This window comes from Etheostoma spectabile, chromosome 20 (assembly GCF_008692095.1).
Source record: "Etheostoma spectabile isolate EspeVRDwgs_2016 chromosome 20, UIUC_Espe_1.0, whole genome shotgun sequence".
Taxonomy (NCBI): Eukaryota; Metazoa; Chordata; class Actinopteri; order Perciformes; family Percidae; genus Etheostoma; species Etheostoma spectabile.
The window spans coordinates 21,466,227-21,481,863 of record NC_045752.1 but is presented as its reverse complement, the minus strand read 5'-3'; the positions used below and the strand labels follow the sequence as shown (position 1 = coordinate 21,481,863).

The window sequence follows — 15,637 nt, the reverse complement described above, 5'->3', positions numbered from 1 at the left end:
CACACACACACACACACACACACACACACACACACACACACACACACGGTACGTTGCCAGGTTATCATAGGTGCAACAGACTGTGTCCATGTTTGTTCAGGTGCGGTCAGACTCCATGCTAATTTGCAAATTGTACCATATTGTGCAATGGGAGTGCAGCATACATACTGACCCTTAAGAGATTTCAGTAAGTAACACACACACACACACATATATACACACACATATACACATACACATAGCAGAAAAACACATTTGAGATTCCACCGGATGTCCCTCACCTTCCGCTTTCTTTGTGTTTCCATTCTAAACTCTGGTCAATTCGGGAAAAATCCATTTACAGTTTTTTTTCCAATTGCTGACACACAGAAATGACATGCATAGCACAATAATTTAATTGGACACGCAGAGAGCAAAACCTCTTCTCAAGCCTCCAAAAGTCTAAACACACTTTCTGCTTTACACACATTTTGCAATTCAAAATTACACTTTTTAAATGCACTGAACACGGTGCTCTGCATAAGATAGAACTATCTAAAATAAAGTCACATGTTTGCCATTTCAAAACACTGCCATTCAAAATGACACTGCGTGAGCTAATTGGTCAATGTATGTGCCACCTGGCCAAACACCTCAATGCTTAATTGTTACCACTTCAATCAGGAAGTAATCACTGTGAAAAGACGACAGGTGAGCATCTTTGTTTTGGAGGTGGAAGACCCAGCTGTGTGGCATCTTTCAATAGCATGTGTGTGTGTATCTGCAAATATTTCTGTGTATGTGAACAATCTGAAGAATATTCTACAATTTGAACTATTTTAGTATTATGGCATAACATACTAAAGATGAGAGTGCTTTTCATTATGGGCAACAGTGTGTAGCTGGTTAGACAAAAATGTGGTAATGTGAATGAAGTGTGTGCCATTTGGTGTAAAAGTTAGATTTTGATAATGCTATATGTAGTTTTGGTTGCATTGCTTCATTTTGCAAGATTTGAGGTATTTGTGTTTTAGCAATAGGAAAAAATGTAATGTTCAATATATACTGTATATATTTATAACATTTGGGGTTGCCCAATTTTTCAGAGAAGGCATGTCCATAACAGCATAATGTGAATTTATTTATTTTATTATTTTTTTTTATTTTTTTTGAAAGAGCACTAAAAGAAATGCAAAAATTGCTTCATTTTCATTAATATTGCGTTCATGCATATTGTGCAACGTTTCATATGACTTCATTCAGTTTGAACCAGTTACACACTGGTGTTGCTAACCTAAAACACTTTTAGCAATTCTACTTCTCAGCGATTAGAGTACTGTAAATGAAGTACACAGAGAAATAAGTTCACCAAACACTACACAAGACCAAGGCTGCAGACCGATGGAAATATAATGTATTTCTCTCCATATACCCAAATCAGTTAGCATGTCAACATGGAGAATCCACAAGAAAACATGTCCCAGTTCTCATGCTACAGTACTACAGTAGTGTACATAACACTGTTAGCTCAGCAAACAGACAAACATAAAATACTGTATCCAGAACAGGTTACAATTACAGTATTAAAAAAAAAAATAAATAAATAAATACTGCTGCATTTTTATAGTGCTTAAACCTGATTGGTGTTTCTACAATTAAGCAACCATGTTGGGTGGCTGTGGCTCAGTGGTAGAGCGGTTGCCTGCCAATTGGAAGGTTGGTGGTTCGATCCCCGCCCCTGCAGTCATTGTCGAAGTGTCCTTGGGCAAGATGCTGAACCCCGAGTTGCCCCCGGTGCTGCGCATCGGAGCGTGAATGTGTGTGAATGTTTATCTGATGAGCAGGTGGCACCTTGTACGGCAGCCCCGGCCACAGTGTATGAATGTGTGTGAATGGTGAATGTTTCCTGTAGATGTAAAAGCGCTTTGAGCAGTTGTTAAGACTGGAAAAGCGCTATATAAATACAGCACATTTACATTTACATGCGTTTCCGCCCCTGATTGGCTCATAGGTGTGGTCATGTGACAGTCTGTGCTTTGGAATTGCAAGGAAGTGACATCATGATATTCTCCTGTGTCTAATGTATACAAGTGTGTTTAGTGTTTTACTGTGTGTATTTTTTTGCAAAAAGTGTGATGCTGACATTGTTTTGCTCCTTCAGTTTAAGGTTTTGATAATTATGTAATACTTTTGATTTTAGTGTTTAAGCAATCGGCAAAAACTGTAAGATCTGATTTTTATTTACATTGACGGCCATTGACGGGCTAAGCCTTTGGCAGGAAGGGGGTAGGGGCTAAGGGATCACCAAAGTCTTCTGGATTCATACTCTGGGGATCTTGGATATCTCCAAATGTCATGGCAATCTAGCCAACAGCGGTTGAGACATTTCACTCAGAACTGAAGTAGTGGACTGGCTGACCAACCAACCAATCGACGTTGCCACATTAAAAACGCTAACATCAGTGTTGTAGTACTCAAGATCTGTCTTGGTCTCAAGACCAATTTCTGAAGGTCTCATCCCGGAATCAACTGTATTCTCGGTCTCAGATATGGAGGACTCACAAGTGGTCAAGACCACAACTGCCTTCATAATTTTTCATAATACATGTATGGCAATAAAAGAGGTATATGAAGAAGAATCTTAATTAGTTTTTTGCTGTTTTTTTTTATGGTAACGTTGATCTTTGAGATCAATTTGAGGAGCGTCTATGGTTAGTATTTTCCATATTTTACATCGTGGCACTGGTCTGGCCTTGGTCTTGTCTCAGTCTCGACCCCTCAAAGTGTGGTCTTGTCTCAGTCTTGATACACCCTGGTCTTGGTGATAACAAGGTCTCGGTTTAGGTGGTCTTGACTGGCTAATATGTCTTGGCGAGCTGGAGAACATCATATGTAGAAGTATTAAGCATTACCAAAGACATTCAAGCGCCCCTCCTCCCAGGGCGGATGGTAAGGATGACCATTCAAAAATATACTAGTGTATATAGTATACAGTGTATAGTACCCATTGACTAGACCAACTATGATCCATGCATCAGTAATAGGTGCAGGCATTTTCACTCCCAATGATGTAATGTTGATTTAGACTAAAGGCCATTACAGAGTTAGTTCTTGACATTTTGCTGTACACTGGTCCACTGACCTGAGGATTAAACTCTGAACCCTTCCCACTCTCGCAGATAACAGGAAGCAGATGTAAGCACCGTAGCCCCCAGCCTGTCTGCATTACGGTACACCTCCAGGACCTTACACCCACCATTACTAATTAATCCAAATCATGTTCCACAGTGCCCGAGTGCACTTGCGCCTCGCCCACCCGAACCAGCCGTCCTTAACGGGGAGAGAAGAGGCAGCCCCTTCCTGAATAAAACATTCTAATAATTCAACTTAAGCATTTAGCTACTGCATTATGGATAAGAGTGAAATCAGTCCAGAGGGCAATGGAATCAGGATGTTGACAGTGTTTCTTGCATGTTTCTGTGTGTGTGTGCGTGAGTATGACCATGTGATTATGTCGATGTGTGTGAGCGCTGATTTATTTATCAGGAATATTTCATTAAAGTGTTTGAGGCAGCACGGAGCAGCAAGGAAACCCTGGTAATGTATCTCGCATTTTAGGGCCTGTTTTGCTGTTTGCCCGTATATTTCTTTTTTCTATTCCCACAGGTTAGAGCAGACAATGTGATTTCATGCAGAGATGTTTCCTTCACAGCTAACAACCGAGATGGACATCAAATTGCATTAGGTTAGAGGAAGCAGAACATGAGATTGCTACAACCTTGAAGCATTTATGTAAATCCTGTTGGAATTGTATAGCATAAAGCAACACACATTGCTGTCGCTGATATTACAGTAGGTGCAGGTGCATGAGCACGTGCTGTAATGTCATTAGTCAAGTCAAAGGTGGAATTTCAGGTAAAACTACAACTCCATTCAGCATGTAAATAAAGTGAATTTTTGGAAACAGTTTGAGCTAAATTAAAAACAAATTCATAAAAAATGTCCCAAAACACAATTTTTTAATAGAGATCCATAAGGGTTTTACATGAAATGTTGAAGTCACTAAATGTTCCACACTTTTAACCCCAATACGTGTGGAGATCTTTTAAACCCAACGTTCCTTACTCAAGGTGCTCAAGGACTCAACCATAGTTCAGTTGAGTATTACTTGTTTACTTTTCCTTGCCAAAATCAGTGTGTGTGTGTGTGTGTGTGTGTGTGTGTGTGTGTTTCACTGCTGCCACTCTATGGTTACACATCCACAGATAAATGCCATCTGGTCTTGACCGCACCTCTTGGGATCTTAGCAGTGCCCCCCCTCACCACTCATACACCACTCACCACATTTTTCCATCAAGCCATCTATTCATTCACCCATCCCGCCATCCAAATGTCCCCCCCGTCCCCCTGTTCCAGCTATATGTGGCGGGGCCATTATCAACATGTTTTTGTCAGAGCAGTCCATCTGAATGACTCCCAGTGGAACTATGGCATGATAAAAGGCTTCCAAAACCTCCATGGCTACATCTGTCGCCAGTTTTATAGAGTAACAGTAGCTGTGTGTGTGTGTGTGTGTGTGTGTGTGTGTGTGTGTGTGTGTGTGTGTGTGTGTCGGGAGAGTGGTGAGAAGGAAAGAGAGGTAGGAGGAAAGAGTCTAATGTTGGAATACATCCAAGACAGCCATCATGGGAGTTGGTGCATGCTGGGATTATATGTAGATATGCCCATGGGTGCATGCATTTTCTGTGCAACTCTGACAGGGTGCAGGTACTGGCTTGAATGTGTATATATTTCTGAAAAAAAGGAGGAAATTCACACTATTTAGGATATGTTACTCAGTCAATACTAGTGTAACGCTAGTGAATGTTTCCGTTAACTATTAGCTCGTGGTGATTACATACAAGTCCTTTCGGGGCGTGGATAGAGTGAGAGCACGGAAATAGCTTTGACTGTAACTCGGTCCATTTCTTTAATCACACTTCTTCCAGTGTAGAACAGCTCAAGACTGATAACAAACATGCTCCAGCAACTCATCATATCCCTCCGCCAACCTGTTAACTGAATTCCATGCAGGGTAGGCCTACAATATTTTAGACAGCTCCCTTGTTAAATCAAGGAATAGAATACACTATGAAGCTACAACTGATGGAAATATTACTTATTTCAGTAACTCTACAGTCATTTGTTAACTAAATATTCACAAAATAAATCTCATCTTACACTAGTGCAAAGTTTGAATGTAATTTTACGTAAAGATGTACTCATTCGTTCACTTACCCATAGTTGCATAGGACGATTGCCTGGGAATTGATTTTTTTCTTCTTTTTATTTTCCATTTAACAAATTCACCATTTTCACTGGGGGAAAATATCTTTCTTTAACTTTCATGGTGAAATAGCAACATTTTGGTATCAGTGTCAGGTACGCGGAGTGCAAAATCTGTACACAAGTGATTAACAGTGAAGTGAAACAGGCAGGGAAAGCAGACCATTCAACTACTGGCTTCATCAGATAGCAATCCATTCCCATCAAGGGCTTCATGTGACGGGTTCTACTCGCATTACAACACCCACAGTAATCACTACGGAGTAGCACAATGGCTATTGACAATCAGGGATTCTTGAGTGCTCTTCATTTGAATTATGTCATAGAAAGAAAAAAAATGCTATTCAGTAACCTAATACATATTTAAGATTGCAGAATGAATGAAAAGAAAAACTGAAATTTTCTCGTTGACACTTGTTAAATAAATGAAAGTTTCCTAGAAAAGTTTTCCTAGAAAGGAAGTGACATATGCCGGAATCAGTACTAGTTTCTAGCCATGCAGATAGTATAGGTTCTGTTTCGTTAGAGTTTGAGATGTTTGACAATTTTTTAAATAAAAAAAAATATATATTATTTGACAGGGACAACGCACAGCTCCTAAGCAGTACCATAGTCAGCTATGAGCTAATTTTCATCTGTATTAGACTGCTGCCACCATCCCAATACAATCATTTTGTTTATGGGGCTAAAACAATACAAAATATCATGATAAAGTTCCATGTTCATTACATTACTTTTTAAGAAACAGAGGTGCCAGGTGTTTGTAGGGTGATAGCGTCGAATATCAGTATATCAATCAGACATTTAACATTGAGTCATAACTTGAAACATTCCAGCATTCATTTATTTCAAATGTGTCCTCTAGCAGTAGCAATTAGCACAAAAGAAGTAGCACAAAATACCTATTTTGTCATATAGACAACTTGTTAATCAGGAAGCCACAGTCTTGTCCCTTATGAGGTCATAAGGGGCAAGGTTACCTCCCCTTTCTCTGTTTTACCCACCCAGAGAATTTGGCCCACCCATGAGAGAGAAACATCATGGCTTTCAAACGAGCAAAGTGGCAGTTGGTCAAGGCCACACCCCTACCCTCCACCTTGCCCCCCCCCCTTCAAAAGCTACAAACTCAGAAATGGCACATTCTAAGGAAAGCTCATTGTGGGACTGGCTCTAGTGGCTGTAATTCTGTACTAAGGCTGAATTTTGAGAAATAGACTTCAGATACAGTATCAGGGGACCACTAAGGTCTATATAAAAGAGACTTCAGACATAGTATTAGGGGACCACTAAGGTCCATATAAAAGAGACTTCAGACATATTATTAGGGACCACTAAGGTCTATATAAAAGAGACTTCAGACATATTATAGGGGACCACTAAGGTCTATATAAAGAGACTTCAGATACAGTATTAGGGGACCACAAGTCTAATAAAAGAGACTTCAGATACAGTATTAGGGACCACTAAGGTCTAAAGAGACTTCAGATACTGTATTAGGGACCACTAAGGTCTATATAAAAGAGACTTCAGATACAGTATTAGGGGACCACTAAGGTCTATATAAAAGAGACTTCAGATACAGTATTAGGGGACCACTAAGGTAATAATGATAATAATAATAATACATTTTATTTGTAATGCACTTCGCATTTAAACAAATCTCAAAGTACTACAGTAAGATCATAAAAGCAAGGTAATAAAAAACATCGGTGTAAAATATCTATAAATAGTGCAACGACATTTTTGTGCAAAGTTAAAAAGTTCTGCTAAAAAGAAGGTCTATGTAAAAGAGACTTCAGATACAGTACTAGGGGACCACTAAGGTCTATATAAGAACACCATGTCATGGGACCTTTTAAAAGAACTCAGAAAAACCTTTTCCCAAGAACTCAGAAGTCCTTGGAACTTCGGCTTTGGACTTACTTTCATCGGGTCGACACAAACACTGCTCCCAACAAAAGCTAATTGAATTGTATGTCTGCTGGATGTGCTGCCAACATGTTCGCCATATCAACTTTATAAGATGATCAGTATTATTTCTGGGTTGTGTTGACAGCTTGTTGTGATGCCACCAAGGTGGCATCAAAAAAAAGAAAAGCTCAGTTTTCTCAAACAGATTATCAAAGAACATTATTTAGTGTGAACTTCAGAAGTGACACAGAGTAAAGAGCGTTTGCGATTGGTCAGCAGAGCAAATCTTTGTGTCAGACACCAATGTCGAACTGGATTCGTTTTGCTTCTACAAACACACACACTGGTTGTGCCCATTACAACTGAATTCAGCCTGCAGATATTCTGCAAGCAGAAATGCTGGTGTGGACTTCTAAAATTAGACACTTAGATAAGGTTTGATTTAGGGTTAAGCCTGGGCATGTGAGAGTAGGTGTTAAGGTTAGAGGGAGTGAAAGTAACAGAAGACCCTCACAACTATAGAAATACAAACTGTGTGTGTGTGTGTGTGTGTGTGTGTGTTGGAAGTGCCAGTCACAGAGAGCCTCCGTCAACCCTCTGCAGTCAATTAGAGGCTCATAGCCTCCAGGGCAACACTCCCTGACTTCAGTTCACATCTCCACCTCCGCTCCCTCCTCACCTCCCTCCATCCCCCTCCAACTAAAACCTTTCTTCCTTGGGTTCTTTCATTTCTCTGCTGAGCACTGTGACAGCCGCTGGAGTCAGGGACTTTCATCCAAAGCGTCACCTGTCACTGCCATCGCCTTGGTTCCTGTTGTTCTATCACAGTGAGGGAGGGAAGGAGGCGGCGGGAGGGTAGGGCGGAAAGGAGAAGGTAAGGCGAATGCTGACATGTTGGGTGATGATAAATAACATGAAGAAGAGCACAGTGACAACGAATAAAAGACGACGTGATTTGAGGTTACATTTCCATTGTAGACATTCAGCTGACGCGATTCTGTTGACTGACTACATTAAATGCAGCCGAAAAATAAACTTGAACCACTCATTCTACAAAGTTGCAGGAAGAAAGCAAAAAAGGACAATGTTGGGGCTACTGTCCTTTTCTGCCAAGTGGTCATAAAAATGTCTCAGAGAAGAAAATACATTTGAGGTTAAATGTTTTCAGGGGCTCTAACCTTAAGGACAAGGATTCTGGGTGATGTACTAAATCCCAATTATCGAGCCTTTAGAGGACTGAAGGCTGGTGGGGGAAAAAGCTACACCTCATCCACAAAATAAAACACTCGGCAAAGGATTGAGCTCATCCTCATGGGCACTTCCTGCCCCAAGTCCCAGATTCCAAAAGTAATTATGTGTTCAGGCAGTCTGCAATAATTCATGAGGTTCAACATTTTACCACCAGGAACTTCCCCTTTACTGCTAAGAAAGTGGTAACAGGCACTGGCAACCCCTGATAAGTTCCATGGGTACATGCCGATTCTCTCATTTGATCCTTGCTTGACCCATAATTGGTTTCAGTGTGCAGGCCGTTCCAATCCTCTTATTTCTGCTCTGAGGAGTGAAGCGGGATCTCTGAAGAAAAAATGAGCTACACAAGACCAACCTTTGCAGAAGTCTTTCACAGGAACAGCATACCAATTTATTGAAAATCCGTGAAGGGAACCTGGTCAATTTTGCAGTGTAGTCTAGGATTTGGGTTATATGGGTTGCATTTGAATTCATTCTCAAGTTATATTTGGGTCTTAGGACGCTTTTACACTTATAGTTCGGTGGACTCTGTACAATTCGGGGGTGAAGTTGCAACGTTGCTGCAATTTTCATTTGACACGTTGTCAAACGCACCAAACACTGCAAACGCACTGGACAGAATATCTGCAACTCACCGACACTTCTGGTCTCAGAAATAATGGAGATGGAGAACACCAAATTTGTAACGTCTTGGGTTTTCTGGTTCTTCTTTATGTTTCTTATATTTAGAAGGGGAACAATGAGCAGCTGAAAGATGGCCAGGTTTGAGAGACAGAAAGGTGATGTTGTCACACAGACTGATGATGTCACACAGACGACCACCTTAGTGTGGTCAGAACAGCTTATCGATCTTAAAGTTGTTTCCTAAATTATATGTAGCTCATCATAAATTCTTTCAGGAAGACCTAACTATTAATCAATGCTCTACCTAACTCGAATCGGCTGTTGGAGGCGTTCACCTTCCTGCTAAACCAATCAGAATCCTTACACAATGGCAAGAGCCAATCACAGTCACAACAATGCTTTAAATAATCGTTTCTCCCTTTGCAATTAGCTGTCGTTGCAGGCAAAGAGTGTAACCCTCCACCCCCCCTTCCTCCTCCAGTCATCTGCTCCAGCTGACCGGTCCGGAGCCTCCATCGGTCTTGTTTTCGGGCTCCTTTGTCGCCACCACCGGTGTCTAGATTCCATCGGGGGGGGGCTGATGGTTCTCTATTCCTATATATAGATATACAAAAGAGTCGTATAGCAATGGCGTCTAATCACCAAAGACTTTGTACATTATATTTGAGCTGTACAATAAATCTTATTTGCATATCTGTAAACATGTCTCTCCTGACTGAAATATGAGTCTGTTAATAGTGTGCAGGGTTGAAACTGCAGGCTAGTAAATGCCTTTTTTTTGTTCACTTCCTGTATTTGAATCGGATCACGTTCTTACCTGAAGTGTACCAAACTCTCGCCCCCCCCCACCACTCAAATGGACCAAACAAGGTAGGTGTGAAAGCAACCTTAAAATACAATGTTGAATTGATAACACTGATGTACAGCATTCTGTAGCAGCCCTATCCAAGTTCCTCTGCTCTTCAACAGCAATGGTCGAGAAAAGCTAATCACAATCCGGTTCAATACCACTTCACAAAGAAATACTACATTTATGTCTCGCTAGGATTCGGTCATTTTGAGCAATTACATATACAAATGTTTTCAAAAGGAAAGATGAGACCAGGTTTTCTCCTTAGAGCAAAAATGGATGCAAAGATTTGTTTTTATTAAATTAATTACAGCACACTGATCACATTACTGCTTCTGAGCTACGTCACGCTCAAAATATTGGATTATCACAGGTAATCCAGCTTGCATTATGCAATTATTTCAAGGTTTTTTGTTTTAAAGTCAAATACTGAATCCACTGTTGGGAAATATGCCATGTACCGTGAAAAAACCAATGCTGCGATGACAGATAAATCCTTTACTGGAAAGAAAAAAGTGATCATTTTCCCTGAAAGATATGTTCTTTAGATTGATTTCCAAAAATACTATCACGGCTATAGAAAAACCTAATTGGAAAATTTAGAATGAATTTATTGAACGGAGGAGATGTTTGGCAGGTACATCATTACAAACTTTTGTTGTGTGGGCGCAATTTGCTCAAGCTCAGAGTGGTTTATATCAAGTTTCCAAAAAAAACAAAAGCATTTGTCAGGTTGAATTACAAGGGAATACATACAAAACAGTGTAAAACACATCTATTTTCTATCCGATGCAGCTGTGCAGTCATAAAAATACTTTCTTGGAGACTCTACTGGGCCATCAAACGTCCTGCTGTGGTAGGTACAGGGCTAATCTGTGGGCCTTGTGGCCACTTTGACAGGTTCTGTCCAATATTTGTGCAATGTGTCACACTGATACAGCCACTCTTGAGCCACTATGTCTGCCTGCTAAATCTCTGTTCTCAATGACTGGGAAAGATGTAGAAGGTGACAGCGCCAGCATCCTGTCCCCCTTGATCAAGCTGAAAACACTGCCTTCAGCATCGTCGGCGACTGCCAAGCACTTTTACATCGCTGCCGCTTTGCCAATGTGTACAACACCTGATGGGAGATTGTTTTCCGTATCACCATGTCAAAGAATAATCTCAGAACAACACATTATGTCAAACTGGCGTGCCTCATTTTCACGGCTGCTCGATCAAGACACTTGTGCAGTCTGAATTGGTGACAGTTTGCACAGTTGGAACTGATGATGGTTTGCTCTGTTAAGGCCAAGGGGTGAGCTGTAACATCATTGCATCGTCATCTACAGCATAGGCTCGCTTTGACAGGTCTGGCTTTAGCCCACACAGCATTCTGGGATGGGAGAAAAACGTGCTGTGGTTTAAACCATGTGCTACTTTAAGACAATCACAGTCGTCTTGGGTGGTGATAAGTGCCAGGCAGAACCACGGTGCCTCTGCAAAATTTTTCTTTGGAAGGAACTGGTTTTAGTGGAACGTGTACATTCAAAAGTTGTTTTAGCAACAGAAATCTCAGATTGGACAGATGGTCTAGCTAGTTGCCTGGATTTACCCTGCAGAGATTTGAGGAGCAGGTACCCATAGTCCTCAGAAATCCACCAGAGTGGAATTCAGAGTTGAATTTCCATCAGTAACAAAGCAATCCAGGAAGTAAAACGTCATGGATATAGACTATCTACAACATGATTCAGTGTTGTAGCACTTAAGATCGGTCTTGGTTTTGAAGGTCTCGGTCTAGTCTCGGCCTTGGATGAAAAGGACTAATGGCAAGTATGGCAATAAAAGAGGTGAATGAAGAAATATCTTAATTTGTTTTCTGCGGGTTTGTTTTTATGATATTGTTGATCTTTAGGATCCATTAGAGGATTGCCTATGGTTAGCATTTTCCACATTTTATCGTGGCACTGGTCTGGTCTTGGTGTTGACTCGATCTTGCCCCGTCTTGGTCTTGACTTGGCCTTAACCCCTGGTCTTGTCTTGGTTTGGATACACTCTGGTGTTGTTGATGACTCGGTCTCGGTTTAGGTGGTCATGACTACAACACTGGCATGATGACTATTAAACCTGCTGAAATTTACTTTTACTATGTAATGAGGCAATTTTGTTACATAGTTAATCTTAATATACAGCCGAATCCTTTCACCTGAACAGAATATGGACAAGCAGAGATCCACTTTAAATTACAGGAGGACCAGAGAGTTTGCAGAATAACAGCATGTAATTGCGGCTGTGATTATTATTGGGATGCACTGGGCTTAACAATGAAAAACCGTGTAGTGATGGGATGGCCAGATAAAGCTTAATGAAGCTTTGTTTGACCATAACTACCTATCGCAGAATGGTGTTGGCTTTCTAACATGCCTCAATTTTCATCCATCTTACAATTTGGTTCTTTATGATCATCCATCCTCAGAGACACTAGTGTTGCTATGGATTCTTATGCTTCTCCCCCTTTGAACATATTTCTGCATACTTGGCAGTACACAGTGTGTTTACATAACACTGCAATTGTTTTAATGGTATATACTTACCCTTTGCCTTTGCTTCTAATGTTTAGTTTGCTCTACTTTTATTGTTTTTTTATTGCTCAATGTATACTTATGTTTGGGCTCATATTATAGTTTTCTATTTCCCTGCTGAACCCCATAACCTGCTGTAGAAAGCCAATTTCCCCACAGGGGTCAATAAAGCTTTATCTTATCTTCAAAAATGGTAAACTCTATTTTCCAAATAAAAAAGCAGGAGAACTCTCCATTCCATTCCTCAGCCTGCACAGTGGATCTGCCTATTGTAGTTTTTCTTCTCTTTGTACCCTTATTACTCTCCCTCGTTCTCTCACTCCGTCTTTTTCTGTCATTCCCGGCTTCCCTAATGACTGCAATAATGAGGCATTATCATCTGCTTTGACAACAGATGTTCCGAATTTTTTGTATTGGAATCTCTTCTGTCTCTGTTTTTCTCGCTGCTTAATCTCTCTCTCTCTCTCTCTCTCTCTCTCTCTCTCTCTCTCTGTGTAGTTTCTTTTTTTTCTTATCAGGCGAGCCATTCTTCAACAAATGGGGAGATAATTTCTTCCCATAAGCATCTTCTTTGTCTGGTCTGACTTTCCCAAGTTTTTGTAAGTCCATTCTATTTAGTACACTGTTAAAGCTGCTGCTGGTGTTTATCACACAAAGCTTCACGTTTAGGAGCACTATTTTATACTTTGCATTGGTGTATTAGTTTTGTATTTTGTAACATCATGAAAACAGACTTAAAACGGCTGTTTGTCGGGAAAAAAGCCGATGAATTGCCCATTTAAAACCAAGAGTCTGCAGCCACCATCAGCTGTTAACAAGTCTCACACTAAAACTCTGATCCCCTTAGCATTAATCAGAGCTTGACTAGTCCATATTGACCATGTTTCATTTCTGGGGTGTCACTTATTTTCATCTGGATGTCCATCACCTTCCTCTTTCTTTGGGATGGGGTTCTAAACTCCGGTGGATTTATGAGGCCTATGGTTAACTGCTCCTCACATCTCTGCAGGTTATGTGCTCTGGTTTATTGGCATTTCTTTAAACCAATCCCAGTCATCTTGGGCGGTGCTAGGCACCGGACAAAGCAACGGTAGGGCGTCAGAATGTGCCTCATTACTGAGTAAGTAACTGCACAGATAACTACATTACATTTTTAACAGAAATTAAAACTCGCATTTGAGCAAACAAACACCTATTCCTTGCTCAATAAATGTATTTGCATGTTTGCTAATATCCATATTAATGTGCAATAATAACCCCTCTCACGCAGTTTACCCATGTGCCCTCTCATAAAACTCTTTCTCTGCATGCAGTTAGACAATGTATGTCTCCCTCTCACTCAACCTCTTCACTCTGTATGCGCTCAACTCTTGACACACACTCAAATTTCCATAGCCTTACAAGTGGGCCACAAAACCAACCAATCAGAGAATTAAAGGTCAATTCTGATTGGCTGTTCGTCTCCATTTAGATCGCAAGTAGCAAGAAACACAAATCTACAGGGAAACAGGCGCTCCATCTACCTGCACACAGAGAGTTTTTGAGAGGGCACATGAGTAAACTGCGTGAGAGGGGTTATTACTGCACGTTAATATGGATAATAGCAAACAGGCAAATACATTTATTGAGCACGTAATAGGTTTTTGTTTGCTCAAACAACTGTTTCAAGATGTAATGTGCTTGCAAAATATAATTCTGTGTACTCGAAACAATTACTCGCTCCGGCATGAGGCACATGTATACGCCATACAACGGCGCCTCTACAAAATAACCTTGGGGAAGGAATATGTTTTGGTGGAACATATATTCACTCGTGTGTTCTCGATATGATACCAACAGACAAGCTACTCCAGCACAAATGATTGCATAAAAAGTCACCAAAATGAAGTTTTTGAACCTCAAAATAAAATACAAAATGGGGGAAAAACTGCAAAAAGGTCCACTTTTTGTAAAAGATAACACCACCCCATCCACTTGGCTGGCTAAGGACCTGACTAATGGTTGTCCCCACCAACCGTCACACACATTCTGAAGGTCTTTTTGTCCTCTCATAAGTCCTCTAACAACCTGTATGTGCTTGTGTGTATGAAATATTAAAAAAACATGACTTGTAAAAAGCTCTGATAGTCCTTCTCAGAGGCCGATTCATTTTATTTTCTCAACCTGCCTGGGAGGTTCAATCATCACATAGCTAGTAGAATATATAGAGATGTTACACTGATAAGTAATCAAGTGTTTTTGAAGAAAAGCCCATTTTTATGTTACAATGAAGGGAATTATCATTTAAAACACTTTAAGGAGTATGTTTTTGCTGTATAGTGCAAGTATGTTCAATGAAGACAAATAACTTTGAAGGTTGTCTGTAGATGTGAGTTTGTTTGTGGATTTTACTTCCAGCTGAAAATAAGAAATCAGACAAGTTTGCAAAGTTGTAAAACGTGTAAGTGATAATATACACCTTTTAATTAGCTTTTTCTTCAAGTCATAATGTTGTTCCAAAGGTTCCATTGTCCTTGACTCTTACATGACAAAAGTCATTTCAGGTCTAATTGTCATTCCATTATCTTCACATGTACAGACACAGAGAGACATCCCGTTTACTACAACAAGTTTTTCAGAGATGTTTGGAAAAAGCAACTTGCGGAAGCCAAGTCACCGCACGTTTGTGTTTATTGTTATTCTTATATAACATCGTCTTTACAGGTGTGACAACTAGTGACGGTCAAATGAAGCTGTCCACGGTCTTTATTTTCTGAATTGCCATTCCTTTAACCCTTTTCTTTGAACAGAGAGCGCCATCTTGTGAGCTCAGAAAATAAAGACAGTGGTTCGCAAAGCTTCATTTGACCATCACTAGTGTCAACTGCCACGGCTTTGCAAGAAGGAAACGAGATGAAAGAGGACATAACGTCCCATTCACCTTGTCTCACGTTATCAACGGAAATGTTCAATTAAATGTGAATTAGAGCAGTCGATTTTTCCGGACGGCTTGGAATTTCATGTCAGATAAAATGACTCTTTAATGTGCATATCCTTTCAAAAAGTCTAAATATTTGCAAAAACTAACTCATAAATAGCCTTGAGAACGTTTCTGTCATTTTGATGGTAGGTTATCATGCAATCTTAAGTCTTTCTC

The 15,637-nt window shown here is 40.3% G+C and overlaps 2 long non-coding RNA genes across 2 annotated transcripts in view; one reads left to right on the top strand and one right to left on the bottom strand.

The window, feature by feature from the left end:
* The window catches only part of LOC116669857 (uncharacterized), a 16,684-nt gene extending 14,586 nt beyond the window's left edge, over positions 1 to 2,098 (bottom strand). The window contains exon 1 of the long non-coding RNA XR_004326882.1: positions 2,088 to 2,098. This is a non-coding gene — a long non-coding RNA (uncharacterized LOC116669857). The remainder of the gene's footprint in view (positions 1 to 2,087) is intronic.
* Positions 737 to 11,801, top strand: LOC116669865 (uncharacterized). The gene is made up of 4 exons (XR_004326890.1): positions 737 to 748; positions 1,464 to 1,476; positions 4,536 to 4,537; positions 11,754 to 11,801. It is a non-coding gene; the product is annotated as an uncharacterized LOC116669865 (long non-coding RNA).
* The last annotated feature ends 3,836 nt before the right edge of the window (positions 11,802 to 15,637 follow it).